Source organism: Festucalex cinctus, chromosome 5, assembly GCF_051991245.1.
Source record: "Festucalex cinctus isolate MCC-2025b chromosome 5, RoL_Fcin_1.0, whole genome shotgun sequence".
In the NCBI taxonomy this organism is placed as follows: Eukaryota; Metazoa; Chordata; class Actinopteri; order Syngnathiformes; family Syngnathidae; genus Festucalex; species Festucalex cinctus.
Window position 1 is genome coordinate 28311058 of NC_135415.1, and position 27826 is coordinate 28338883.

General features: G+C 38.5%; 1 long non-coding RNA gene across 1 annotated transcript in view; it reads right to left on the bottom strand.

The window, feature by feature from the left end:
- Positions 1-1761: 1761 nt before the first annotated feature.
- The window catches only part of LOC144018796 (uncharacterized), a 49274-nt gene continuing 23209 nt past the window's right edge, over positions 1762-27826 (bottom strand). The window contains exon 3 of the long non-coding RNA XR_013283517.1: positions 1762-1910. This is a non-coding gene — a long non-coding RNA (uncharacterized LOC144018796). The remainder of the gene's footprint in view (positions 1911-27826) is intronic.

Below are 27826 nucleotides of genomic sequence, written 5' to 3' on the forward strand. Positions count from 1 at the left end.
GTTTCACACAGACTGGTGTTTACTAACGGACTGACAACTTTTGCATTTTAGTATGTAAAGTGTTGTGACCTTAGAGAGTGTTTAAAAAAAACAAACAAACAAACCAACATGTTAGTTGTCAACAACTCTGCTTGAGTTCACATAAACGTCCTTCTACAGTATGTGCGTCGTCCTCGGAAATTTTTGTAGCTTCAACCAATCAGAGCGCATTCTGCGCCGCCCCGATGCTGATTACTGCGATTCATCATGTGAGTCACTCCCTGCCACCGCATGTTTGTTTTGATCTCTTCCTGTCCAGCTCGCTTGACAGTGAACGATGAGGGCGCATGTGGCCAACAAGGCAACTCCGAGGAGTGCCGTGCTAGTCCCGAGCTTTTTTGGACGTTGAAAGCGCAGCGGGTTCTCACAAGCTCCATGTCGGGGCTTGAGAAAGCGCGAGCTCAAGAGGGCGCGGCGGCGACTCGGCTTTAGCTAATTGCGGAGCCGAAAGTGTAACTCTAGGTGATGCGGGGGATTAAGGCATGTTGACTTGTGTTCACTGGGGGGACTCAACTGACACTCTGTTCCCCCAGAGCGGACAGTTCCTGAAACCTTCCTGGAGTTGGCTGGGGGGTCCGGGTCACACTCGGGGGGCCAGACCACATGACCAGCTCCTCTAAAACAAGCACTGCTGTGTCCGCAATGTCAAACACTTCCTCCATCGGCATCCATTAGCCTGCTCTGGAGGTGGCGAGCAACATTTGAGAAAAAAGCAAGGAAAAACAAAAGCTCCTGAGATTATGTGGACTTTGCATAATGAAAACATTCCCTTGCCGATTACTCTCTTGACTCCAAAAATACTCACGGAATCCTTCAGGATGTATCCAATACATGCTCACATATTTCTAAGTATTGGGGGGGGGGGGGGGGTTGTGATCATTTAATTATAATTTTGAGTATATATACATTTTTTAATCAGATTAATCACATCTTAGAATTTTGATTAATCATGATTAATCACTGACTTTTTTTTCCCCCCAACATTTTTTGCCCGCTAAATTTGAAGCGCACCTCTTATGTGTTAATTTTTTCGACATTCGATGTTATGAGGACGTCTTCAAAAATTTATATCCACTGCACACGCTCATCCTGCTTTTTCTTAATCAATTAATTATTTGCATAATTTAAAATGGGAAAAAATGACCTACGGTATATGGAAACATTTATTAAATGCTTTACTTTAGTGCTTGTAATTATGTTTATTGCTCAAACTCGAACTTTAACGTAACCATCCGCTGTCGGCTAAAAAGGATCATCTGCGATCAAAATTAATAGTGTGATTAATCTGGGGTAATACAATGATTAATGCGATTATTTTTTGTGATTAATTAATTAGTTAACGCTTTAACTTTGACAGCACTAATATATATATATATATATATATATATTTAGTAAAGTATTCTGCTCAATATTTGATATTGTGGATATTTTTATATTGTGAATTTATTTTGAAATTTGCACATTATATGAACTGCAATTTGTGCACTGTATGTAATGCACGAAAAAAAAAAAAATGATTGAAGCAATCCAAAGACAGATACTTCAATAATTTGTAAAAACTCTTTATAACTATTACTACTCTAACATGTATTTACACAGACGGAGCATTTATTGCAAGCAAAAAAAAATTGTAAGGGAAAATGAATTGAAGAAAATAAGCAGCATATAACAGTTCTGATTCTTTCCCAAAACAGACACAATATTTCTTGCCCATGTTTAACACTGGTATTAAAATATTTGTACCACATTGCTCTTGTCGATGTACAAGCAAATAACTCACCATGCAGTATTTCTTCTTTTGCTTTCTCCTCTTCAGTCATTTTTCTGTCCCCATGAAGGTTTTCCACATGGCCGACATTTCTGTAGATTTTCTGGAAGTACAGTAAGCAAGATAAGCACAAGTCTCACATCTGCTGCAACCTCCTGTGAGGCTCACAATTAAGAGGAGGAAAATTCAAGTCAAATTTGTAGTTAGGTGAAATTACTCACAGTCATCTTTAGGTCTATCAGATTTATTTTCAACTACAATTCTAGAATTGTACTAGAATAATGTTTATGTAAATAAAATTGTGGGGGAATTTTTTTTTTTAAAAATGCTGAAACTACTCATATGGCAAAACAATCCAGACTAAAATAGCGAGACAACAAGGGTCACCAACTTGCATGATTAAGACTACATTTGGATAAATGCAAATATTTCAGAATATTGAAGGGAACGTTTGTGAAAATAAAGCTTGTGCTTGTCTAATCCGGGTCTTGCAAAAAGCTTTAGCTCCACTGTGTGGTTTGCTGGTGTAAAAGCAAGGGGGAGAGGCGGGTACCAGGGCACAAAAACATACCCGTCGGCCCCTTCATATAAAGGAAGGACGAAGTTGAAGTGCCGCGATTGCCCGGATTACAGAATACGCAAAACAAGAATTTCCCCCTCACTGTCCATAACGACGAGAGAGGCGAAGCATGTGACAAACGTAAATAGTGAAAGAAGAAAAGTGAATGGAGGTCATTTCATTTGGCCGCAGGCCGTTTGGTGCAAGCTTCTGTTTTGCTGGAACTGCGACGACGGCGCATCGCTTCAGAGGCCGTCTAATGTCGGATCGGGTGTCTGCGTCCACGCAACAAATGCTCGGTTGGAGAGCTTCAGATGCCATGTGCCCCCCCCCCCCCCCCCCCCCCCGCTCTGGACACTTCATCGCCACTCTCCCTTGAAATATTTAACTGACATCTCTCTGTGGGTGGCAGCACATTTCAAGAAACATGAACGCATGCAATCACATTGATGGATTCATTGCACAACGTTGGCACACTTTCCCTAATGAGATTCACGACAAGCGTTGTGTCAAAAGTCTACACTAAATAATTCGAGAAAATAATACGGATGTCATCATCAGAGAGGGATTCGTTTTTATTGCGGCAACATCGTAAAATATGTTTGCATATTTTACAATTATTAATCAAATTAAGGTGACAATTAATAGTAATAATATAACTTCAACAATAATTAATATATAATGTGATGTCTTATATCAGAGGTGTCCAAACTACGGCCCGGGGGCCGTTTGCGGCCCGCCGTCCAATTTTCAGTGGCCCGCGACATATGCTAAAAATGGCATTTGACTCAGTTCAAATAAAATAAAAACAAAAATGTTTGGAGATGGTCAAAGTAAGAAGGGAGGGTATCGAAAAACACCGGTGCTATTTAGTTCACTAAAATTCACAAAAACAATTTCGTTAACGAAATAAAAATAAAAACAAAGATGCTTCTTAAAAAACGAAAACTAACTGAAACTACATTTTATGTTTACAAAACTAACTAAAATAAAACTAACTAATTATAGCAAAAATGTCATTCGTTTTAGTCTTTGGTAATTAATTTAATGCATGAGCCTTTGGGGATGATTTTAAATGTGATTTTTAGTAGATTTATTTTGATATAAACCGGAATAATGATGTCACACCCATGTTTTTTTTTTAAATATTGCGCACAAGTAATACACATGAAAAAACTAAAACTAATACTGAAACTAACTAAACTAAAACTAAGCATTTATTAAAGAACTAAAACTAATACAAAAACTAACAGATCCACCCTGAAAACTAATTAAAACTAACAAAAAAAAACTCAAAACAATATAAAAACTAAAATGGAAAAATTCCAAAACTATAATAACCCTACTGCTATATTACAAATAAATTGGTTTATATACTGTTGCATTTTTCGAAATATTCAAAAGCACAAATAAATTATTTGTACACAATTTCTCTTCATAACATTATGTGGCCCTTGCGTCCTTCTGATTTTCTGTATGTGGCCCTCAAATGAAAAAGTTTGGACACCCCTGACCTATAAGGATAGACCAATTATCAGCTGGGCTGATTATCAACACCGATATTAAACATTGTGACAAATGTAGATAAAAGATCATTTAGAATTTAAAACTGTGCAAACTTCAACTATTTATTAAAATTTTCAGTTCACTTTATAAGAGCTACCTGATAGCTGACCCTGGAACTCTCGGTTTTTGTTTGAAATTATATGAAAATGTAATATTTCAGATCTTTTGAAATTTTGGATAACTCATTTATTCTAGAAAGCATCCATTTTCCGAACCGCTTATCCACAAAAGTGTCGCTGGAGCCTATCCCAGCCATCTTTGGGTAAGTCAACCCGAATTGGTCGCCAGGTATTTACTTTTCTATGTTTTCATTTAACTTTTTTAGATATGCTGATGACCCCCGGGAGCTCCCAGAATTTTTTATTTTTATTTTTTTGTTAGAATCTGAAAAGTTGGCGCAATACAAATATGCTTTAGGATTTTTTATTTTTTTTTAATTTTGACATCAATATTTTCTCGTTTAGCACTTTGAGATTTCTTTGAATTCAAATTAAATGTTGTATTATTATTATTATTATTATTATTATTATTATTATTATTATTACAACTGATTATCGGCTCAAAATATTGGTATTTGCCCTCCTTCACTACTAATAATTTATAATAATCAGTAGGGAAGTTTTTTTCAGACCGATACCGATACCAACTGCCGATACCAGTAGTACATTTTGACAAATAAAAAAAAATCACTAAAAGATATTTTTAAACAAATATATTTCTTTTAATTTTGACAAAAAAAAAACATTGTTTTGTCTATAATGTCTTCTATGAAATGACAAATATTTTGTCCCGATTAAAAAGCATTACATCACACACAGGCGGGCATTTGGTATTGTAGGGATTTTTTTTTTTAGTGTTGACACTTTGAAGCCTCCATGACTTGTTTACAGATACAAATTAGTGGTCGGTACCTTTCAAAGAAACAGAAAGCGGAACAATCTGTGTAGCAGGCAGAGTTCTCAACTTGCCTCTCTCCCTTTTGTGCATTCAGGCCATCAAACTCACCTTTCAGGTGTGTTAGCAGTAGTATGTCCGAAGCAGTTGAAAAATGTAAGATTTTTCATGCATTTATTTATTTATTTATTTATTTTTTTTAAGAGAGAGCTCAGAATTGTTCATTCAACGTCTTATCATCATTGCTCTCCCTTTATTTATTTATTTATTTATTTATTCATTTATTTATTTATTTATTTATTTAAATGTATGTGCGGATATGCGTGTATGCGCGTGCGTGCCTGTGCGTGCGTGCAAATACGTGTAAATTTCTACTCATTAATTCACCTAAAACCTAATAAAAAATCGCATTACCCGTCACCTTAACCGGATACTTCAGAGTCTCGCCAGAGTCGTGAGGTTCAGACGGTCAGGAAACCAGAGAAAAAGTCAGAAAAGATCAAAAGAAAAGAAAGATAAATCAAAGTAAAATCCAGCACCGACCAAACACATCCGCATGGTTACAAAATCAACCCCAGAAACCTCTAAATTCCAACAAATTAAAGAAATCTCAAGAGACCAGAGGAAAAACTAAAGAGAGGAAGGACGGAAGGATAGATGAGGCAGAGTGAGATCCACAGAAACCAGCACATCCAGTCCATCAAAGAGAAATCCAGCACCAACCAAACACCTCCTGCCATCCGCATGGTTACAAAACCAGAGTCTTACGCCAACCCCAGAAACCTCTAAATTCCAACAAATTCAGGAGATTTCAAGAGACCAGAGGAAAAACTAAAGAGAGGAAGGAGGGAAGGATGCATTTATTTCTGACCACAAGCACCATCCGTTTAAATCCATCCTGTCCTACTCCTCAATTGTCACGGCTACACCCGGAAATTCCGTCCATCAGTGTTTTTAGCTGACATGCTAGTCATGGCTAAGTCCAACCATCACTGGAAACAAATCTGACTGACATCCCAAATTTGTGGCTGGTCCCACCATGGGCTCCATTGGTCGTAGGCACTCGCCATCGAGAGACTTGGCTCTAATGGAGGGCCCCGTGATGACCCTCACCCAGGGCGAGGAAAACCATGATCCAATGTTTTTATTTCGGGGGTGTCTGAGCCGTGCCTTGTCTGGTCCCTCGGCCAAGAGCCATTTGCCCTTGGTGACCCGCGCAGAGGCATAAAATCCCAGACAACTTAGCTCCTAGGATCACTGGAACACATAAAAACCCCTCCACCGGGGATACGGTAACAGCTGAGGGCGGAGCTACTGTACATTTCAAATTCACATTCAAATCTTCACAGCCAGCTCGACAGTATGAAACAATAACGTTAGCAAAGCTATTTGATTATTTTCGAACATACTGTACAATAGTGAGGTGACGCTCATGAACACAGCCAAGGAAGAAGAGCCGTTTAACGTTTCAAGGACTTGCCTATTGTGAGGCTGTACACAAAATGGCGTCCCCCGTCCAGTTGTGCGAGACGAGCACATGCCGTTCGCGGCCACGCAAGGTGGTTTTGGAAGCTTGTGGGGAGCACCTCAGGGTTCAGTGCATCTTTGCTATGTGGTCGCAAGCTGCTGTGGTTAGCAAGCACATCTGCACAACGTCGCGCATGCACAATTTCTCTCCAGCAAAAAAAAAAAAAGATTGTTCATTGTGGGAACCACTTGGACGTGATGTGGACTGAGAATGTCGAATGATGGCGTTAACAAGAATTTTTATTTATTTTTTTTTTTAAATCTGGATAAATTCGTTTTGAGTTTTGATTTTTAAATTTAGTTAGTTTTAATTAGTTTTCAAAGTGGTTCTGTTCTGTTTTTATTCGTTTTAGTTTTTTATTTAATAACTGCTTAGTTTTAATTTAGTTTCAGTATTAGTTTTAGTTTTAAAAAAAAAAGTGTATTTACTTGTACGCAATATTTAAAAAGCACCATGGAAAGTGACGTCATCTGAAAGTGCAAGATGATGTCATTTCTGTGTGACACTTTCAAACCTTCTTCTTATACCGGCGGTTAATATCAAAATACATCGACCGTACTTAAAAATCACATTTAAAATCATCCCCAAAGGCTCGTGCATGAAATTAATTATCAAAGACTAAATCGAAGGACATATTTACTGTCCTCTAATTATTGTTAGTTGTAGTTACTTTTGTAAACATAAAATGTAGTTTCAATTCGTTTCCGTTTTTTTAAAAAGCATTTTCCTTTTTATTTTATTTTGTTAACAAAATTGTTTTGTGAATTTTAGTTTTTCGTTAGTTTTAGTTAACTAAAATAACCTTGGCGGAATTTTATTTATTTATTTTTTTTTAATCAGTGCATGCCAGTAAAATTGCAATAAATAAGTGAAATGTGAAAGAAAATTTTGTTGAAAATATCCTTTGACTTGGCGGTTCTGGTTGAATTGATAAACAACTAAATATAATAATTGTTTTGTTTTTTTCCCCCCACCTTCAACTGTTTTCCTTGTTTCCATTTCTTTAGACTAAAACTATCAAAGCACGGGTGAATGTCAGCCTTATTTCACGATATCGGTACTTGTGACAGTGCGTAGCCTTTTTACAACCAGGAACTCAAAATTAGAAGAATAGAAAATTGTCATTATTTTGATGATCAAGTGCCACTCACAATGATGTACGAAAGGTGATGTTTGGTGGTGGCCGCAGGCGTACACCGGCAGCCACGCTTCCGTCAGCCTTATTAACCCTTTGACTGCCAAAAACGTTTAATCACGATGAATAAAATCACAACGTATGCCGCCATAAACGTTAAATGACGTCAACTACGTTTTAGTTTTAGTTTTATTTATTTTTTTAATCAATGGGCAGTGCAACGTCTAAGTGCAGCGCTGCCTGGTCAATGGGTTGTGGAATCAAAAACACTCACTAACTATGGCCACCAGATGGTAGCATTGTATCGCTTCAATGGGCTGCCCGCGTATCAAATTACAATGGAAGATGACGAAATCTGATGAAATAGAACGTTTTCAAGGATGACGTGAATGATAACGTTTTGATAACGTGTGGCAGTAAGAGTTAATATTACAATGATTTATTTATTATTATTAATATTATTATTATTTTTATTATTAATTTCATGCCATTTTCAGGCAAAATATCATCTTGGGATATATAGCTCTTTCTTTAAAGTTATCTGTCTTCTTTATTTTTTTTGAGTGATTTTTTTTTTGAAAAGTGTTATCGAATGTCGCTAATTATTAGCTTTAAGGTGTCGGTAAAATGTGTAAAAACGTGCAGTGCTCCTCTATAGGCAGCCATTTGCATTTGAAGTTGAAATATGTGTGGCCATGGTGGTCGAGATTTAACGTTTAAGCTTTGAAGGCAGCTCATTACTGCATAACTGTGGACATGGATTATTTGTGATTACCACACCAAAGTTACCCACCCGCACTGGACACCGTATACCCCCCCCCATTTCCTTCTAACAGCCGTGGGTGTCACTCACTTAGAAAAGCGTGCGTGTGCTTGTGCGTGTGCGCGTTGGTGACTGTTTGCATTAGGGCAAGTAAACAGGTTTCGGGTTACCTCTGAAGGCTTATCCATGATATTCATTTCAATTTAAAAGTGGAAAAATGCCATTTGGGTGACAACGACTTGGCAGCACCAGAATAGTTAAGTTTTCATGTACAGTGAGGGGGTCAGCTCATGTTTCGTGATATGATAATGCTCAGAATGCTCCATAAGCATTTAATGCGTGTAGTTTTATCAGGCAAGGGACCACGGAATATTTGCTAACTTAAGTTGTGTGTACCTAAAAACAGACCCAACATGATTTGCTATTAGCACTTACATTACATGATTTTTTTTTCAGCCTACCAAAGGAAAAATAAAGTAGATTAAATGTTAACTCATTCACTCGCCGCCATTTTCACTGAAGCAACCCCCTTCACTCTGCTATACTGGATTTTGACCGATTTCGCAAGGCCCACAGAATATTGTGTTCTATTGCTATAAAAACATGGAACCTACCAAAAGAAAGATTAGAGACTCTTCTTTCATCAGGAAAAAAAAAAGTGCATCTGTTTCTGTTTGCATTTCGCAGCAATTAGCTAAGTTTAATCATTATTATTATTATTATTATTATTATTATTATTATTATTATTATTATTATTATTATTATTATTATTATTATTATTCACAAACCTGTTTAAAACACTGGGGAAAAGAGCTTGTTGCAACATGGCCCTGGTTGATCTCTTATACTCTGCTGCCACCTGCTGGCCATTTTTAGTTTTATTTTTTGCAATAACTACCATTGTCTTAAGCAACCTCTTCAAGTCAGAGGCTGTATCAAAGCCATCTCTATGTTCTAGCATAAAAAACAAAACAACAAAAAACGTGTTTGGGACCATGCCAATATTTAAAATAGAACGTTTTTATACGTTTTTGGGAGCAAATGAGTTAAGAAATACACAAGTTTTCAAAATTGATCTAACTATTTGGTCAATTTTTATTCACTAATCTTACAAAAGTGTTATTTGGGTTGATTAACTACCTTTATACTTGTTATGCTTTCATAAATATTTTAAAAATATAGACCGACAAATATCAATAGGCTTGAAAATCTGCCACTTGCCCTGATGAAATGGACTCAAAACACTGTTTTAATTCAAAAGGGGGGGGGGGGGGGAGTAATCTACATTTTAGGGAAAAAAAACACACATTAACCACTTGACTGATTTAAAAATGAAGTCTTGCTGATTGATGCATCTTAAATGTATACTGGGGACGGGGTTTATTTAATAAACCACGGCTTCACACGTCAGCCATTTTTTCTTTTGGGGTGTGATCTAGTTGAATTCCATGTTGAAGGCTGTTGTATTACTATATCCGAAAGAAAAAATAAATACGAAAAAAAAATACAAAAAAGGAAGGACATATCAAAACATCTTTGCATCTCGACACAGCAGTATGTAAAATGAACCCTTAACTGACTTATTTGAGTCTCCAGTGTAAATAATTAAAAGTCACGTTTCCTCTCTCCAGAGTTATTGAACCTGTAGTATTAAATTGTACTATTAGCCAGTGTTAATATATTTTTTTTTAGTCAGTTTTGAGTTAATTTTACACTGAAATGTTAACATTGTGGAAAGAGTTACTTTAACGGCAACTCTGATAAACACCTGGACACAGTGTTAAGATTTAACTCCCAGTGTTGAATTAACACTGCGAAATTAGTTGTGTACATATAACATTAACACATTTACTGCCAGCCCAGCAAAAATGTATCATTTGACGTATTTTTCCGTCAATGGCAGTGAATGAGTTAACAATCAATTTACATTTGAGACTCAAATTAATGCAGTGCAGTTTGACATCACTGCAATCAACCTGTCGGCTTACGATAATCATTACATTAATATATTTATGACCTTTGTCTTAATTTTAAAGCATATTTTTGATGGGGATGCTCTGTCAATAGTTGGGCTACTTAGAATTTAATTTTATTAAAAAAAAAAAAAAAAAGAACACTCAATCTTTGGCTACTTGACATTTCTCTCTCCTTCTCTCCCACTTAGTTGATTTATCCCATGTTCTGTTTTCCCTGTCCCACATGGCTCGGCAGATTGCCCGAGTTGCAGTCACCCAGAGCTGATGTCATACAGATCCCCAAAAAAAACACAAAAAAAAAAAAACTCTGCAAATTCACTCCAATAATAAGCCAGAAGGCGGAAATGCGTGTTAAATCATCCTATGGGCAAGGGCTGCTATGTGGACAACTGGGGCTAATGTGAGAACGTGTGGTTCCAGAGTGGAAGAACAATGTGGAGTACGTGTGTCGTCTGCGTGAAGGGTGTCGGGAGTGTGCTGGGGGGGGGGGAGGTGTCATAGAGGGATGAAGAGGAGTTGGATTCCAGGCCGCTGTCTGTCTCCCTACCTGGAACGAGACCTTGGGGACACTTTAGGTCAGCCCACCCAAAGGCAGAGACACCAATCAGGCTTCTGTCAAAATCAGCTAAATCACGTCGGGTGTGTTGCGTGCACGTCTATATCGCCTCATGCGATTCTCAAAAAGGGAGGATTTAGGCAACTGTGTGTCAGCGATCGTTGTTTATCATGCCGCAGTAGTTAAATGGCTCAATTTGGGATTCTGCCATCACAAGGAAGTGAGGGTTTGTGCTGGCATTTGGCTTTAAATGGGACAAAAAACAAAAAAAGTAGTGTGCTGTAATGGACACAAGAGAAGAATTGTGTTATGACATCACGTCAAAGCATGTATTAGTCCTCCAATCAGATTGCACTTAAGTCACAAATCTGAGCGCCGCGTCTTATATCTACGAGTTTATCAAATTTACACGGCGGACGTAAACAATGCTTGAGTGACGGAAATATGACCGTCGGACATAATTGGTATGTACCGTATTTTCCGCACTATAAGGCGCACCTTCAACGAATGACATATTTTCAAACTTTTTCCATATATAAGGCGCTACAGTAGAGGCTGGGATTACGTTATGCATCCATTAGATGGTGCTGCGCTAAAGGGAATGTCAACAAAAAAAGTCAGATAGATCAGTCTAATTTTATTAATAGATTACAAAGCAGCTTTCTGACAACTCCATTCACTCCCAAAATGAATAAGCAGCTGTTTTATTATTTTCTCTGAGGTAAAGTATTAGTATTAGCTAGCGATCCAAGATGGCGGGATCTTCTGCGCATGCGGGTCACCGATCGTGCAGGGTCACCGATAGCTTCTTGACCTGTTGCGGCTCAATATTGATCCATATATAAGGCGCACCGGATTATAAGACGCATGGTCAGCTTTTGAAAAAATTGAAGGCTTTTAGGTGCGACTTATAGTGCGGAAAATACGGCAATTGTGAATTTAATAAACACTAGACTGGATCTTGTTTGTGTGTGTGTTATGTCACAGTCGTATTGCATGAAAAGTGTGTTTGCAAATATGTAACTGTGAAGCTCGTGTTTGCATACCCGAAGCATGAATTGGCCTGTGTGAATGTGTGCGTGTGCCCTCACAACAGAGGCAGTAAATCTATCATTCATGCAGCGTTTACGTACCACTTCACAGAGCTGCATGTGCAGAGTAAACAACGTTTATCACTGGATGCAAATGAGGCTGTACGCCACAAAGAGCTCTTTCACCGCGTGGATGGCCTTTAACCAGCACGCTGAATTCGATACCTTAGATTACAGGCTTATTCCCGGGCATTATGCGCCACTTTACTCTCCCACACGCACACAGCAGCTCATTCACGGCCTCATCCTGCGGGATTTTCAGAAGCCATTAGTGACATTTTTTTTTCTTTCCCCCCACTAATACAAGTCGAAAAGTTTCTTATCGTTGCTTCGTCTTTTGTGCTCATCTCCTCCTGTCGTATTTCTTTGCTTCTTTGTGACACTGCATGCATAATAATCAATAGACTTGATGTGTTTCTAGTAGCGTTGTTCCGATACTGTTTTTTGGCCCCCGATACCGATTCCGATACCCAGCTTTGCAGTATCGGGCGATATCGATACCATACCGATACTTAACGTTTTTTTTTTCCTCAACATGAAAAAAGCTGTCCTGCCATTGGTTCAGAGCATTCAAGGGCCAATAGGATATCTTAGCTCGGCATGCATTGAACATGTCAGATACCAGTGAATGTCGTGCACCAGCAAGACACAAGATGCAGCATCCAGAATCCTATATTAGCATTGGAATTAGCTCATTTACTCCCAATAACGTGTCAATACGTTTTTTTTAAATGCTCTAAGTGTCCCAAAGACGTATTTATACGTGTTTGTTTGTTTTTTGTTTTTTTTATGCCGGAGCATACAGAAGGCTTTGATGCAGCCTCTCAATTGCAATGAATGTCGTGCACAAGCAAGACACAAGATGCTGCATCCAAAATCCTATATTAGCCTTGGAATTAATGGTATCGGCATGTTACTTGTGAGTACTGACCGATACCGATACCACTGTTTTAATGCAGTATCGGCGCCTCTGCCGATACTAGTATCGGTATCGGAACAACACTAGTATCTAGCCAACGCAATTGTCAAAAGGAACGGCAGAGGCATCAACAGCAGTCAGCATGCTCGATTGCAACAATTTCACGAGGATGTTACAGGCTCGAACAATATTTTCGAGCCTTTCTTTCGTGCAAAATCATTTGCATAATGACTTACTGTAAAGTTCAGGACATAAGCCAATAACCCCCCAAAGTTTAAAACCCTGCGGCTCAAACAATGATGTGGCTTCTTTGGGGATTTTCCCAATCCTAGGAGTGTCAAGTTCTCATCTATTTTTAGCATCTCTTCAACTTACCAAAATTGTGTTTACTGTTTATGAATATTTCAAGAAGCCCCATGTTGAAGTGTTAACTGTTTACATTTTTAGATCAAATCGGAAGCATTTGGGTTGGCACACCTTCATCATACCGACGCCCATGACGCAGCCTTTACCTTGAAGGCAACTGATCCGGTCATTGATAAAGGCAATTGAGCTTATGGTAAATTATTTGCTGATAATTTTTGCTTTGCTTTTATGGTGCTGTTACCTCATCAACCTACAGGCAACAGTAAAAAGCTCAGCATGAAGTTGTTAATGTTTGCATAGCTCCACGTAAGGCAACGAATCAAGTCAGCCTCGCAATTTTAGCTACCAGCCAATTTTATTCACCAGGTTTGCTGGATGCACTTATGCAGCATTTAAATAAACGGTGTGCACGATGTTTTGTTGCTCCCCAACCTGTCCAAGCAGGACATGATCATGTTTGAGGAACTTCCGAGCACTTTCTTAGCTTTGTAACATGCCCCCGTTGTGACGTGTTGTGACCTGACGCGCACAGTTAAAACAAAAACACTTTTCCCGTTTACAAAGCGACATATTATTATATTAAATGAGTCATACCCATCATAATCCACGCTCGGTCAGATCCTGAGTTTTGAAAAAGGAGCCAGTTAAACCGAATACTCTTGAAAATCTCGTCTTCCTCTGCAAGCCGATGGAGTCATGTGTGCTTTTGTGTTTCCACGTGCTCATAATCAGCTCTTATGTTCTCTCAATAGCTGCTGCCTTAAGTGACTTACTTCATTGACTGACTTAATTTGTCTTCTTTTTTGTGCACGCCAAACCGGAAATGCATCGTAAAAATCGAGCAACAGAGATGTACAAAACAACTTCACTCATTCTATTAGTCCTGCTCATGTAAAAAAGAAATACAAATATATGATGGACTGGATGTGCTGGTTTCTGTGGATCTCACTCTGCCTCATCGCTGCTTCCCTCCTTCCTCTCTTTAGTTTTTCCTCTGGTCTCTTGAGATCTCTTTAATTTGTTGGAATTTAGAGGCTTCTGGCGTTGGCGTAAGACTTTGATTTTGTAACCGTGTGGAAGGCAGGAAGTGTTTGGTCGGTGCTGGATTTCACTTTGATTGATTTATCTTTCTTTTCTTTTTATATTTTCTTTTCTTTCTTGCAGCTGTTCCAAAAGAGGCAGTTTGGCTAAGATAAGTGAAACCATTTTTAAGTAAGATACAGACTTGTAAAGTTTCCATGACTCAAACGTCAACGCGGACGTGTCACGTTAAGTGAATATTTCCAACATTGAAGGGATTTAACGTGGATTGAAGTGGACTAAAAGCCCATACATTCACGAATCCCTGTCAGACCCGCCCTCATGAGCTCACCTCACCTTGATGAATAGCTTGAGTCGCAGGTGGACACACACTACTACTAAACAGGGACACACACGTGCAAAGAATGAAAAGCAAATATGGGCTCCGATGCGCCTTTCCAAACATGTCGTAACACACTCAGTCAATCGCAGTATAAAATGGGAGCACAACCCAAAACTTACTGTTTTATTGTTCTGTAAATGTGCATATTTCTTTTTCTGATGGTGCTTAGCTAATTCTATGAAACATTTGTTCTTAAAAAAAACTAAAATAATAATAAAACACACCGTATCCAACTTGCCTGGCGAGGGGGGCTGTGATATTTACGTCATTATGTGTTAAAAGTTTCAAGAAATGTTTTGGCTGTACGTATTGTATACACTGTACAATATTCAGCAATGACAAGCTACACATCAGTCAAATCCATTTATCAAGCCAGCTAATGGTGGATGTGCTGCATAGCGACAGCTGTTCTCAAAATATATTTATTAATCTTAAACCATGAACCATATGCAACATATGAACTCGAGATGAGGTGAGGATGGAGAGAGAAGAAAGAAGGTGATGCACAAGGCAGAATATCCCATTTATAATATCCTATGGGGAGTCTTCCAAAAGATAGCAAAAAAAAAAAAAAGATTGTCTAACATGCAAATGAGCCGGGACAAACGCACGTGGTAATAACATACCAGATAACTTAAAAAATATCAAATGAAAGACTGATTTTTGAAAGCAGCGTTGACCCTCAAACTATCAAATTGCGTCCCAAGTTCGACCTGCTTTGAGCTAGTCTAAAATGGAGTCTAACTTCTGGTCACCAAGTTGCCACAAGCACTGGGGGCCTGCCACAGAATATGCTGGAATGCCCAGTGAGGCGTAACACAATCTAAAATCCCCCAAAATGGTAAACATACTTGCTTTGGCACAATCTATTTTTAGATCTATTTTTTAAGCCGAATACATTGGCACTTCTCTACGAAAATAGTGTGAGCTGATGTCAGCCATCACACCCTACAATATGTGACTCTAAATCAAAAACACATTAAAAAAAAAAAAAAAAAATTAAACAGTCACAAGGCATGCAAAAAAAGGGCAGCCTACACTCCCCAACACACTACATTAGGAACCATCCTTATTTTATCATTTCAATCTGATAATCAAGAACTCCTGATCCCCAAATGATCTAAAGCAAAATATGACAATATAAAAGGCACTTGGACTCAGACACGTGCTTATCGCTGCTTTAATTAGTCTGTTGTAAACATGTGTCTCTCAGGAACACAGGCTGTAATGATGTCATTGGCTTCATACACAAGTAAAACAAACATCCTTCCTCGATGTGCCAGAGTGCTTGAATTGCATTGACAAGGTCGGGGGGAAAAAAACAAACAAACAAAAAAACTGAATAAGACAGTGAGTGAAGTAAATTGGAAATTGGAAATTTGTTCTAAATTAAATTCCACATTCACCGTCAGCATATCTTAATATGTTTTATTTGTTTTGTAAAGATAGAAAATAAGAGCTCTTTGAAATTGGATGTTCTCGTCACCAACATTTCTCTTAACGGCAGATTTGGAAAAAGACGTGACTCACACTCGGTGACAGGACATCTTTTCCTTCCTCTTGGTATCAATTCAGAAATCCGTTTTGCAGATTAACTCATTCGCTGCCATTGACGGTTAAAGACGTCAAAGATCTATTTTTTACTGGATTGGCAGTGAAAGAGTTAAATATACGCGAGCGCGTAATCCTATAACCAAATGCAAATGGGCCCCTAGATTGAGACCACCAATTTAGCGTCTTCTGCATTCATTGTGAATGTGGGAGGAAGCGGCGGGACGTGGAGAAACCTACTCAAGCAGGTGGAGAACATTTGAACTCCACACAGGAAAGTCTGATCTGATATTCCAGGACCAAACACACCAAGCACAGTGAGACTTGGCCATAAATTACTGATCAGTCAAGGAAAGCGTCAACTTGTCTCATTGCACTGAACGCGAAGTCATCAGAAAGTTGACACAACGTGATTTATTTGCGAGGGACGTTCTTTTCTTTAGTGTTAAAAAGTCCAAAATAATTTCCATTCAAAGTTGAGCACATGAATCATCCTGAAGTAATCTTCTTGTTATCTGCGACTACCTGACAAGTGCTCGCCAATTACGGTTTTGTTCTAGTTTCAGACACTCATTGTGGGAATGCTGAAGCATCCCCACATATGTTATTGCGATTTTTATTCTCCACACTTTTTTTGCCGCGTAACTACTCCCACATAATGCTTCCGATTTACACCGTTCAAATTTCAACATGCTTCAAAAATTCACGCCTTCCGTGGTATTTATCGCCCGATTCCACATTACTTACAGTACTCGCACAATTTAACGTTAAATAATCGACTTTCCGCCCCCCATTTTAAGCGGGGAAACAACTCCCACACCGATTTACACCGTTCACGTTTCAACTTGCTTCGAAAATTCACGCCTCGCGGGGTAATATATCATCTGGTTCCACATCACTTACGTATTTGCACAATTTAACGTTTAATATCAACTTCTTCGAGCATTTTCGCTCATCTCTCAACGCAAACAAAATATTGTGCGCTACGACTACATAAAAATTTAAAAAAAAGTGTGTTTCTACCTTATTCCGTTCTTTAGTTATCACCATTTGAAAATAGGTCATTTGACTGACATTGAAAAGATACATTTTGTGCACAACAGTGACTTAGAGATTGTTATTTTATTGTTTATTGACGCTCTGTGAATTAGATTTAATGTGACAAAGGCTTTGATCATTCACGTCATCCTTGAAAACGTTCAATTTCATCATATCAGTCACGTTTCATTGTAATTTCATATACCGTGAGCCTTTGAAAGAAGATACAATGCTGCCATCTGCTGGCCATAGTCGGTGGGTGTTTTTGATTCCACAACCCATTGACCAGGGAATGCTGCACAAGACGTTGCACTGCCCATTGACAGAGAGAGAGAAAAAAAAAAAACAACCTTAGTCAACGTCAATTAACGTTTATGGCGGCATTCATTAGGATTTTAGCATACGTCATTAAACGTTTTTGGCAGTCAAAGAGTTAAAGACTTCAATTACATTGCCTCACAGAAAGACCAGAGCAGAGAATCAAATCCAGATCACTCGGCATGGATGGGAAACGAGGGTTTTCTGGGTTTAAAAAAAAAAAAAAAAAAAAAAAAAGTGTGCAATTTTCCTGCAATGGAATCTTCTTGAGTATCTGCATTTGAGATTTACTGGCCCACTGGGTCTCATCTGGCTTCCTGTAGGTTCAACTAGTGTCCTGTGCAACCCCAGAGGGTTCAGGGGAAGCCTGTTGGCAGGATCTCCCTCTATGTGTTCTACTTCCAACTCCGCCTCCATCTGGCCCTCAACATCTCAGGAGGTCCGTCCAGGCCTGGCAGTCCGTCAAAGACGCCCTTCTTCGGGAAGCAGCCCCCCCCCCCCACATTTATGCAAAGTCAAGTCCTAATCGCGGGATCGGCTTACAGGCTAAATTCTACTTGAGCCCATTAACAACTGCAGTTAATTGGAAGTCAAGCAGAGGTGAGCGTGATGCAGGAACCGAAGTGGGATCGCCGGGATTGAAGTGTCACTAGGACGGCTTACATCACAGAAATTGCACAGACGTTCATCCTTGTGGACCTCCCACACAACAGTAAGTCTTCTCTTTGTTGGGCTTTGTGTCAGGGATTTCTGAAGATCACTTATGAACATCACACATTGTCTATTTTCCTCCAGCACAGCAAAGTCTGCCAGTTACTCTGAATTTGCATTTGAACATCACATTGAGTTAAAACTGGTAAGGAACCAACGTGTTAGGTGGCAAACACGAGCTGGTTTTTAGGGTGGCCTTTTGTTAATTAATGAGAAGGGATGAAAGGCGACGTGAGTCGTCTGAAACACAGACTGCCTCGTGGCTCTAAGCTTTGCTTTATTGAATTCTCTGTTTTCTTTAGGAGGTTCGGGGTAAGACGGGGCAGACAGGTGCTAGTCTGAAGTGAGATGATCATTAGGACTTTCCCTTTGACCTGGGAGGAAGCTTGGACAGCTGCCATGTCTTTAACTCATTCACTCGCCGCCATTTTCACATTTCGCAATCCCGTTCGCTCCCGACTGTTTTACTGAATTTTGACTGATTTTGCAAGGCCCGCAGAATATTGTGGTCAATTGCTATAAAAGCATGGAACCTATCAAAAGAAAGATTAAAGTGTCTTGTTTCATCAGGAAAAAAAAAAGTATGTTTCTATCTGTTTCCGTTCTGAAGCAATTAGCATTAGAAGAGAGCTAAGTTTCATCCGTTTTCACAAATCTATTTAAAATTGTGAGTAATTTAGCTTTTATTCTAGATGGCCCTGGTTGATCTCCTTTGCTCTGCTGCCACCTGCTGGCCGTTTGTGTAATAACTACCATTTCTGCAAGCCTTCTGTATGCTCTAGCATTAAAAAACCAACAAAAAGAAAAACAAAAAAACGTATAAATACGTCTTTGGGACCCTTAAAACATTTTTAAAAAAGAAACGTATTTACAGTGTTGCCTCGTTTTCCGCTGGGGTTAGGTTCCTAAAAATACCCGCAATAAATGAAATCCGCGAAGTAGTTAGCTTTATGTTTTACAACTCTTATAAATGTTTTAAGGCTCAATAATCCCCGACCGCATAATTTATACACTTTTCTCATTGAGGCATTTACATGTTCTCACATTTCTCTCTTGTTCAAACATTGACAGTGTTCAAACCTTCATAAATTTTATAAAATGGGTATATTACTGTCAAAAAATATGCAAAATTGCACTTAAAAAAAAATCCGCGATACAGCGAGACCGCGAAAAGTGAACCGCGTTATAGCGAGGGAAGACTGTAAAGTATACCTCATAATGACAAATTGTTCATGTTTCCCTCCGGTGACGTCGCCTAAAATTCAGACTCAACAAGATCCTGCAGATTAAGTATAATGCACTCCATGATCTCGTGCTTTGAAACATCTCTTCGCTGACAAGAACTGATAGGATCACGTTTCTCCTGGAGGGAATTTTCTGCATTAGTTACCACCTGTAAATGTAGACTAGAACATCAGCCAACTTGCATTTTGGTGCCAAGAAAGTTTCAACGGGTTTAGGATATTTTCATGTCGCTGAATTGGAAAATGACATTGTTTTCCCTCAGATTGATTCTAGTGTTTGAGATATTCCATATTTTGAGGCTGCATCTGTCTTTTTTTTTTCAAACATGTCCAAACAATGTTCTTGCTTTTTACAAATCGTTCAACTTGGAATCGTTATGTCTTTTATTTGCAAACATTCAGAAAGTTACACAATATTAACAGTCAATAAATGCAAGAACAGGTGACGTCAAAGCACATCCTCTACTTTTAATAATGATCAATGTACATTTCGTAATGACACACATTAAATAATTGTGAAAAATATTAATACAAATCTCAAAAACTAGAGCTGATTAACATAAATAGATGAATTATTATTATTATTATCATTATTATTATATATATTTTTTATTTTTTTATTTTTTAACTCTGCAGCCCAAAATGATCCAATAACCACTAAAATATCTTTGGCAGGAAAAAAATAAATTAGAATTAAATTGTTGGCCAGTATAATCAGTGTTTATCACAGTTACCTTAAAAAAGTTGACCTGATTTTAAAAGTAACTTAAAAGTGCTCTTTTTTTTATTTTTTTTATTTTAAAAGTAACTAAATTTGATTGCCATACAACATTTGATTAGCTACCTTCATCAGATGCCGGCTTAATATAAAAGTGACAACCGGCTAAATGCAAGTCCATTTTTTTAACATAACGTTGAAGAAGTTTTCTTTTCTTTTTCCTTTTTCTTCCTTATTATTATTATTATTATTATTATTATTATTATTATTGTTATTAAATTTACTTTTGTGACTAATTGAACTACTGTAATCTGATTAATAATTGACTTGCAAAGGTAATGTGTTCGATTAATAGTTACTGAAAAAAGTGGACGGATCAGAATTATACTGAAATCATGGACTTCAATATATTCATATTCACTCCAGCAAATAAAGCCATTTTTTGGGATGCGTGAATACTGAACATGCTTTAGAAGAAGCGGATAACTATTATTATTATTATTATTATTATTATTATTATTATTATTATTATTATTATTATTATTATTATTATTATTATTGTTATTAAATTTACTTTTGTGACTAATTGAACTACTGTAATCTGATTAATAATTGACTTGCAAAGGTAATGTGTTCGATTAATAGTTACTGAAAAAAGTGGACGGATCAGAATTATACTGAAATCATGGACTTCAATGTATTCATATTCACTCCAGCAAATAAAGCCATTTTTTGGTATGCGTGAATACTGAACATGCATTAGAAGAAGCGGATAACTACAACGTCGTGATACATAAACAACAAAGAGTGTCAAATGTTTACACAAATCACAAAACAAAACCCGAATGAACATCAACAACAAACCACAAACGTTTTCATTTCGTGTCACAAGTTTCCTTCGAAATAGATAAATGAAATTAAAAAAAAATAGCAGCGGCATTATATGTCAATACAGTAAATCCATGCCTCAATCTTTCCATCTATCTCCTGAGCCGAAGGTGTGTTGCGGCATGCACGGTGAGAAGAAAAAAAAATCACACCTTGGCCATCTTCCAAGACACTCCAAGAATTGACGCGTTGCCCTCTGGGCTTTTCCTGCTTGTCTTTACACCTACAAGCATAGAAGCTACACAGCCAAAGAATGATTACATGTCCTTCTTGAATCGACGCCATTCTCTGCCAACTGCTGCTAAAACATCAAGCTCGTAGCTGAGAGTTTGATGCTCGATGGGATCGGCCACTTTGTAAGCAACGCGTACATGGTGCAAAAATCCACCCGCCGTGTACGGACTGTTTTCGGAATGATGATTCAGACGTCGACTGCTTTATGGGGATGACAAATTCAGGGATTTGGATGAGTGTTTCAAGGCTATTTGCCAAGTTACTGAGCGGGATCCGGAGCTTTGATTGACGGCTGCACCTGACTGTGCACAATCTTTGAGATCGGCCGCCATTACCAACAGCCACAGCTGTGTAACAATGAAAACGAGTGCACATGTATGATATCCCACCCTGATAACCAAATATCCCACGGTGATGAGTCTTTATAAAGCGTATCCATGCATTGTTATCCTTCCTATAAGCGCCTGTAATAAGATGATGAAGGATGTGGTATCTCACAGCAGGAGGGCCACACACACAAACGACTATCTGGGGCATCCACATTATGGGTCCGTCCAACCCATCAGTGGTTGTCTGTTTTCTTACTGTCTGTACCAGGGGTGTCCAAACTTTTTCCTCTGAGGGCCACATATAGAAAAATAGAAAGCTGCAAGGGCCATTTCGATTTTGTATTTTTTTTTTTTTTTAGTTATTTATTAACACATTCATTGCCAGACCAGCAAAAAAATGCATCATTTGACGTCTTTTTCCGTCAATGGCGGTGAATGAGTTAAACATGGTAAAAATCAATGAAGCAATTATAAATTGACAAACTAGAAACAAAACAAGTCCACAAATGGCACATATCAATAATTCTAAGACACAAGCATACCAACAGTGGCGATAGATAGTATGTAAAATAAGAAGGCAGCAAGTATACACATGCATTCACACACGAGCACAAACAAATACATTTTGTGGTCCTTTACATCCGAGTGCTGTTTTTAAGTCCGGCTATGTCAAATGTATAAACCAGAGATGATACAAGTCTGACCTGAAAGGTAATTGCCTCTTCCCTATGCAATGGCCCGACTAGACCACCCATTGTGAAGTGAGTGTGCAATTTAATAAAGCGTGTCATTATCTCCCCGTGTGTGACGTGCGGCTGCAGCACTCAAACACAAACGACCGCCGAGATGTAAGTTAATATATGAAATGTCAGTTTAGCACATTTTTATCATGTGCAACTGATTTTTTTTTGGGGGGGGGATATATTTAGACAAAACTGTTTTCTGGTTCTTGCCCTGCAGGTTTTGCAGGCATAGGGAAGACTTGTGGGTGGGGGGTGGGGGGGGTGGGGGATGCATGACTGGATGTAGGCGGTACTTGAGGAAAAGATTATCCTCATTTCTCTGGCCAAATTCAGTTTGGCCCCACAGGTTCCTCCCCTGTGCCAAGGCTTGCTGAGAGGGGTCTGAGTTAAACCAACAACTGCGCTACTTGATGAAAGGGTCGAGCAGCAGGGGGGGGGGGAGACATGAAACCAGAGTCATCACAAAATCCTGATGACTCTATCCCAGTTCGCCCTTTCAGTGGTGTACGATATCTCTCGATAATATGAACGTTACCAAAAAGGATCGTCAGTTTCTTCTGAGCTAAATAGCAGAAGTGTCATGAGCTGGGCTGGTCAGTCACACACAATATGGAAAATACAAGCCAATGCTATTAAAAAAAAAAAAAAAAAAAGGCTTTCATTGTGTGAGCCAAAAGTGTGCATTCATGCTTCTCAGCTGGCAGGGCTGCAAGTCGCCCGAGTTGCCTCTTGATGTGGAAATCTCGTTTGTCTCATTTTTCATCTGTGATGTGTGTCAAAAAGGCAAGATGGATGTCCCCCCGCAGCTTGAGTGACCTGGAACTTGACAGTCAACTGTGAAAATGTGGGCGGGGCTTGGTCTCCGTCTTGCAGATGCAGTATGACATGAATGTGTTTCATCCATGGCAGGAGGGCGAGGCAAACGGAACGATATTGCAAGCTGCCAATTGAACAAGCTCACAGTCAGTGTAAAACATAGAAAAGTGCCAAATGTGACCGCCTCGTGTTGTATCAACTAGTGTTGTTCCGATACCGATACTGGTATCGGCAGAGGTGCCGATACTGCACTAAACCAGTGGTATCGGTGACTACTCACCAGTAACATGCCGATACCATTAACTCATCACTGGCAGCCATTTTCACAGAAGCAATCCCGTTCGCTCCCGACTGTTTTACTGGATTTTGACTGATTTTGCAAGGCCCACAGAATATTGTGTTCTATTGCTATAAAAGCATGGAACCCATCAAAAGAAAGATTAAAGTCTCTTCTTTCATCAGGAAATAAAATAGTATGTTTCTATCTGTTTCCGTTTTGCAGCAATTAGCATTAGAAGAGAGCTAAGTTTCATCAGTTGTCACAAATCTATTTAAAATTGTAAGCTTTTTTTTCTACATGGCCCTGCTGGCCGTTTGTGTAATAACTACCATTTCTGCAACCATTCTTTGCAATTGAGAGGCTGCATCAAAGCCTTATGTATGCTCCAGCATAAAAAAAACAAAACGAAAACACGTATAAATACGTCTTTGGGACACTTAGGGCATTTTAAAAAAAACGTATTTACACGTTATTGGGAGTAAATGAGTTAATTCCAATGCTAATATAGGATTTTAGATGCAGCATCTTGTGTCTTGCTGGTGCACGACATTCACTGGTATGTGACATCGTTCACTGCATGCCGATCTAAGATATCCTATTGGCCCTTGAATGCTCTGAACCAATGGCAGGACAGCTTTTTCATGTTGAGGAAAAAAAAACTCAAGTATCGGTATGGTATCGGCTGATACCGCAAAGCTGGGTATCGGTATCGGGAGCCAAAAAATGGTATCGGAACAACACTAGTATCAACACAACCTGAGATCCTGGCTTCTGACATGTCCCAGCAGCAGGCTAGCGGACGTCCTAAAGATAAGATAAAGTATTTACGCAATCTACCGTGAAATAAATAAACTGAGTGAAAGCTCAGATTTTTTTAGCTCACTTTTTTGCTCATGCGATTCCCATTAAAGCAGCAGCCACAAAACCCCGCGCATTCAGACATTGTATTTGTTTTCCTTCATGCAGACCACCGCCTTGCACTACGCCACACTAAGTGAGGCATGACGTTCGTATGATTTTATTTCTCTGATCAGAGGTTCTTTTTCCCCCCCTTTCACTTGATTGTATTTTTGCATATGGCCCTCATCAAAGCAGAATGACATGTTAATCCAAGAATTCCTCAGCTGGAACATCGGCTTCAAGCGCTCGGCCAGTGAAAGAAGAATATTGTAACAAAAACACTCACCAGTGGGACTCCACACGGAACTCTCAAAAGTTTTTTGCCCGAGTGCTGTAAAAAGCCTCGATGAGCAGGCCTGCGTCCGTGTTGCTCGGATCAGGATAAGGATCTTAAGGTATGATTGCGCTAGGAGTCATGTAGCATTAGCATGTGGTCGAAGAATGGCCTTACCTTGGTTTGCTTGCAGACATGTTTAACAATGGAGGGTTGCATCGTGTTTGCCTTCTATAGGTTCATGTGTAATGGCCAATGGAGATGCATTTCTTGGTTGCAAGGCATGTTTTGGTTGAAAAATCCACGCGAATGGTCAGACGAATGGGAACGTAATATGCTCGTGAAGCGAGTCAATATGTGGAGGAACTCGATGTGTGCTTGCGTTAACAAGTATGTGCCTCACTATATACAGGACTGTCTCAGAAAATTTGAATATTGTGGTAAAGTCCATTATTTTCTGTAATGCAATTAAATGGGCAAAAATGTCATACATTCTGGATTCATTGCAAATCAACTGAAATATTGCAAGCCTTTTATTGTTTTAATATTGCTGATGATGGCATTTTCAGCCAAATATCTTATCTCAAAATATTAGAATATTTCCTCAGACTAAGTAAAAAAAATGCCATAATAATAATAATAATAATAATAATAATAATAATTTCAGTTGATTTGTAATGATTCCAGAATGTATGGCATTTTTGCTCATTTAATTGCATTACAGAAAATAATGGACTTTATCACAATATTCAAATTTTCTGAGACAGTCCTGTATATTATATTTATATCTTTTTTTATATATAATATTTATCAGATTTTCTATTGCTGAATTGGACAAAAGCAGAATATTGTGTTTTTTTGTTTGTTTTTTTAGTATGAGCTTTTTTTTTTTTTTTTTTTCAATATTGTGCCATTTTTTTGTTTGTATCCCCACCATATTGTGATAATTATCGTATCGTGACCTTCATATCGTGCTAATATCGTATCGTGATGTTTGGATATCGTTACATCCCTAATATGTACAATCCTCACAGAATTACTATAAATGATTGTTATTCTTATTATTATCATTATGGATTATTATTATTATTATTGCTGCTACGTGTATTGTGATCTCGGTTGTCACGGAAAAAACAGCATCACGATTCTACTGATTACAACATTGAATACGATTCCCTTAATGTTGAAGCTGTTAGTTTCCCTCAGTGTTTGTATTTTTTATTTATTTATTTTTATTTTTTGTTGAAGCTGGTGTGTTCGGGCAAAACATACACATGTAAAAACGGGGAGAGGCACAAAACAGAGGTTGGATTCCTTCTGTGCTGCAGACTCTTACATTGGTACACAGCCAACAAGTCTTTCTTTTGGGCACGGTCACAAGCGCTGACTTATGACATTTACACAAGCCAACATACACCTACAGATGCACGCACACACACGATGGATATTTATTGTAGTAATGTGTTCATTTTGGACCAACTCAACGTCATCTGCATGACGGGCAGAAGGAAGAAACGGGGGAATATTTAGTTTATGAGCAGTGAAACGCGCCTCCAGGAATCTCTTGGTCAGATGCGTGTTGTGCCAGTCTAAACACATTACTGTAAATCTGCTGCAAGCGAAGTTCCCCCGAGATCCCCTCCAGGTTTATTCAAATTCTGCACACAACAACAGTGGCATAACTTTGTTTTGTCTCCGAGGATAGCATTCATTTCATACACTAATGCAAGGGGTGTCCAAACTACGGCCCGGGGGCCACTTGCGGCCCGCCCTCCATTTTCTTAGTGGCCCGCGACATATGCTAAAAATGGCATCAGTTGACTCAGTTCAAATAAAAAAGAAAACAAAAATGTTTGGAGATGGTCAAAGTAAGAAGGGAGGGTGTCGGAAAAAAAGGTGCCATTAAAAAACGAAATAAAAGAAAAAACGAACATACTTTTTAAAAAAAAGGAAACTAACTGAAACTACATTTTAGGTTTACAAAACTAACTAAAATAAAACTATAATTATAGTCCTTCGTTTTAGTCTTTGGTAATTAATTTAATGAATGAGCCTTTGGGGATGATTTTAAATGTGACTTTTATTAGATTTATTTTGATATAAACTGAAATAATGACGTCACGTCATGGTGTTTTTTAAATGTTGTGCACGAGTAATACACATAAAAAAATAAAACTAATACTGAAACTAACTAAACTAAAACTAAGCGTTTTTTAAAGAACTGTCTAAAACGAATAAAAATGTAACAGAACCACCCTTCAAAATAATGAAAACTAACTAAAAAAAAAAAAAAAAAAAAAAAACTCAAAACAAAATAAAAACTAAAATGAAAAATTCCAAAATTATAACAACCCTATTACTATATTACAAATAAATTGGTTTATATACTTTAGCATTTTTCTAAATATGCAAAAGCACAAATAAATGATTTGTACAATTTTTCGGACCAAACACAATTTCTCTTCATAACATTATGTGGCCCTTGCGTCCTTCTGATTTTCTTATGTGGCCCTCAAATGAAAAAGTTTGGACACCCCTGACATAAAACGTGTCAAAAATGTTTTGTTCTTCTTTTCATGCAAGCAAGCAGCTGTTTCTTTTCTTCTGAACAATGGAGAAACTGTGCCCGAGGGCATCAAAAAATGATTTTTCTGGTTTCATTCCCATCTCTTTGTCTAAATGTTTATCGGAATATTTGCTCGTCGACTCACGACATTGCTCTCATTCACAACATGGTTAGCGATTGCGGGGACCTCACCTGACTAGATGAGTGACGGCTCCTACCGGCAAGAGTGTAATTAATCTCAACAAAGCCGTGCTACTCTTCTGACAGCATTGATAGATTGAGGAAGTTGCGCAAGACCAAGTCATGACTGTCATTCGGAATGTAGCAAACGAGCCGGTGACAGTGCACACTGTATGCGTGATTGATAACACAGGTGCTAATGGCTATTTGTCGTCCTTTCTGGAATGTGTCGGCCTGCAGCGCAACGGTTATCCGCACCTATGAATTTGTCTGGTCTGAAGAAGGAGTGGAGACGTTTCCTTCCCTGTTCTTTTTTTCCCATCACGCCGCACACATCAAGGCGACTCCCATATACGCGATACAAGAGATGTATCAAATATGATACATAATAATGCTCAATTGTGACTGACACAGGGAGAGATGAATTAGTAGGGGTGTTAAAAAAAATCGATT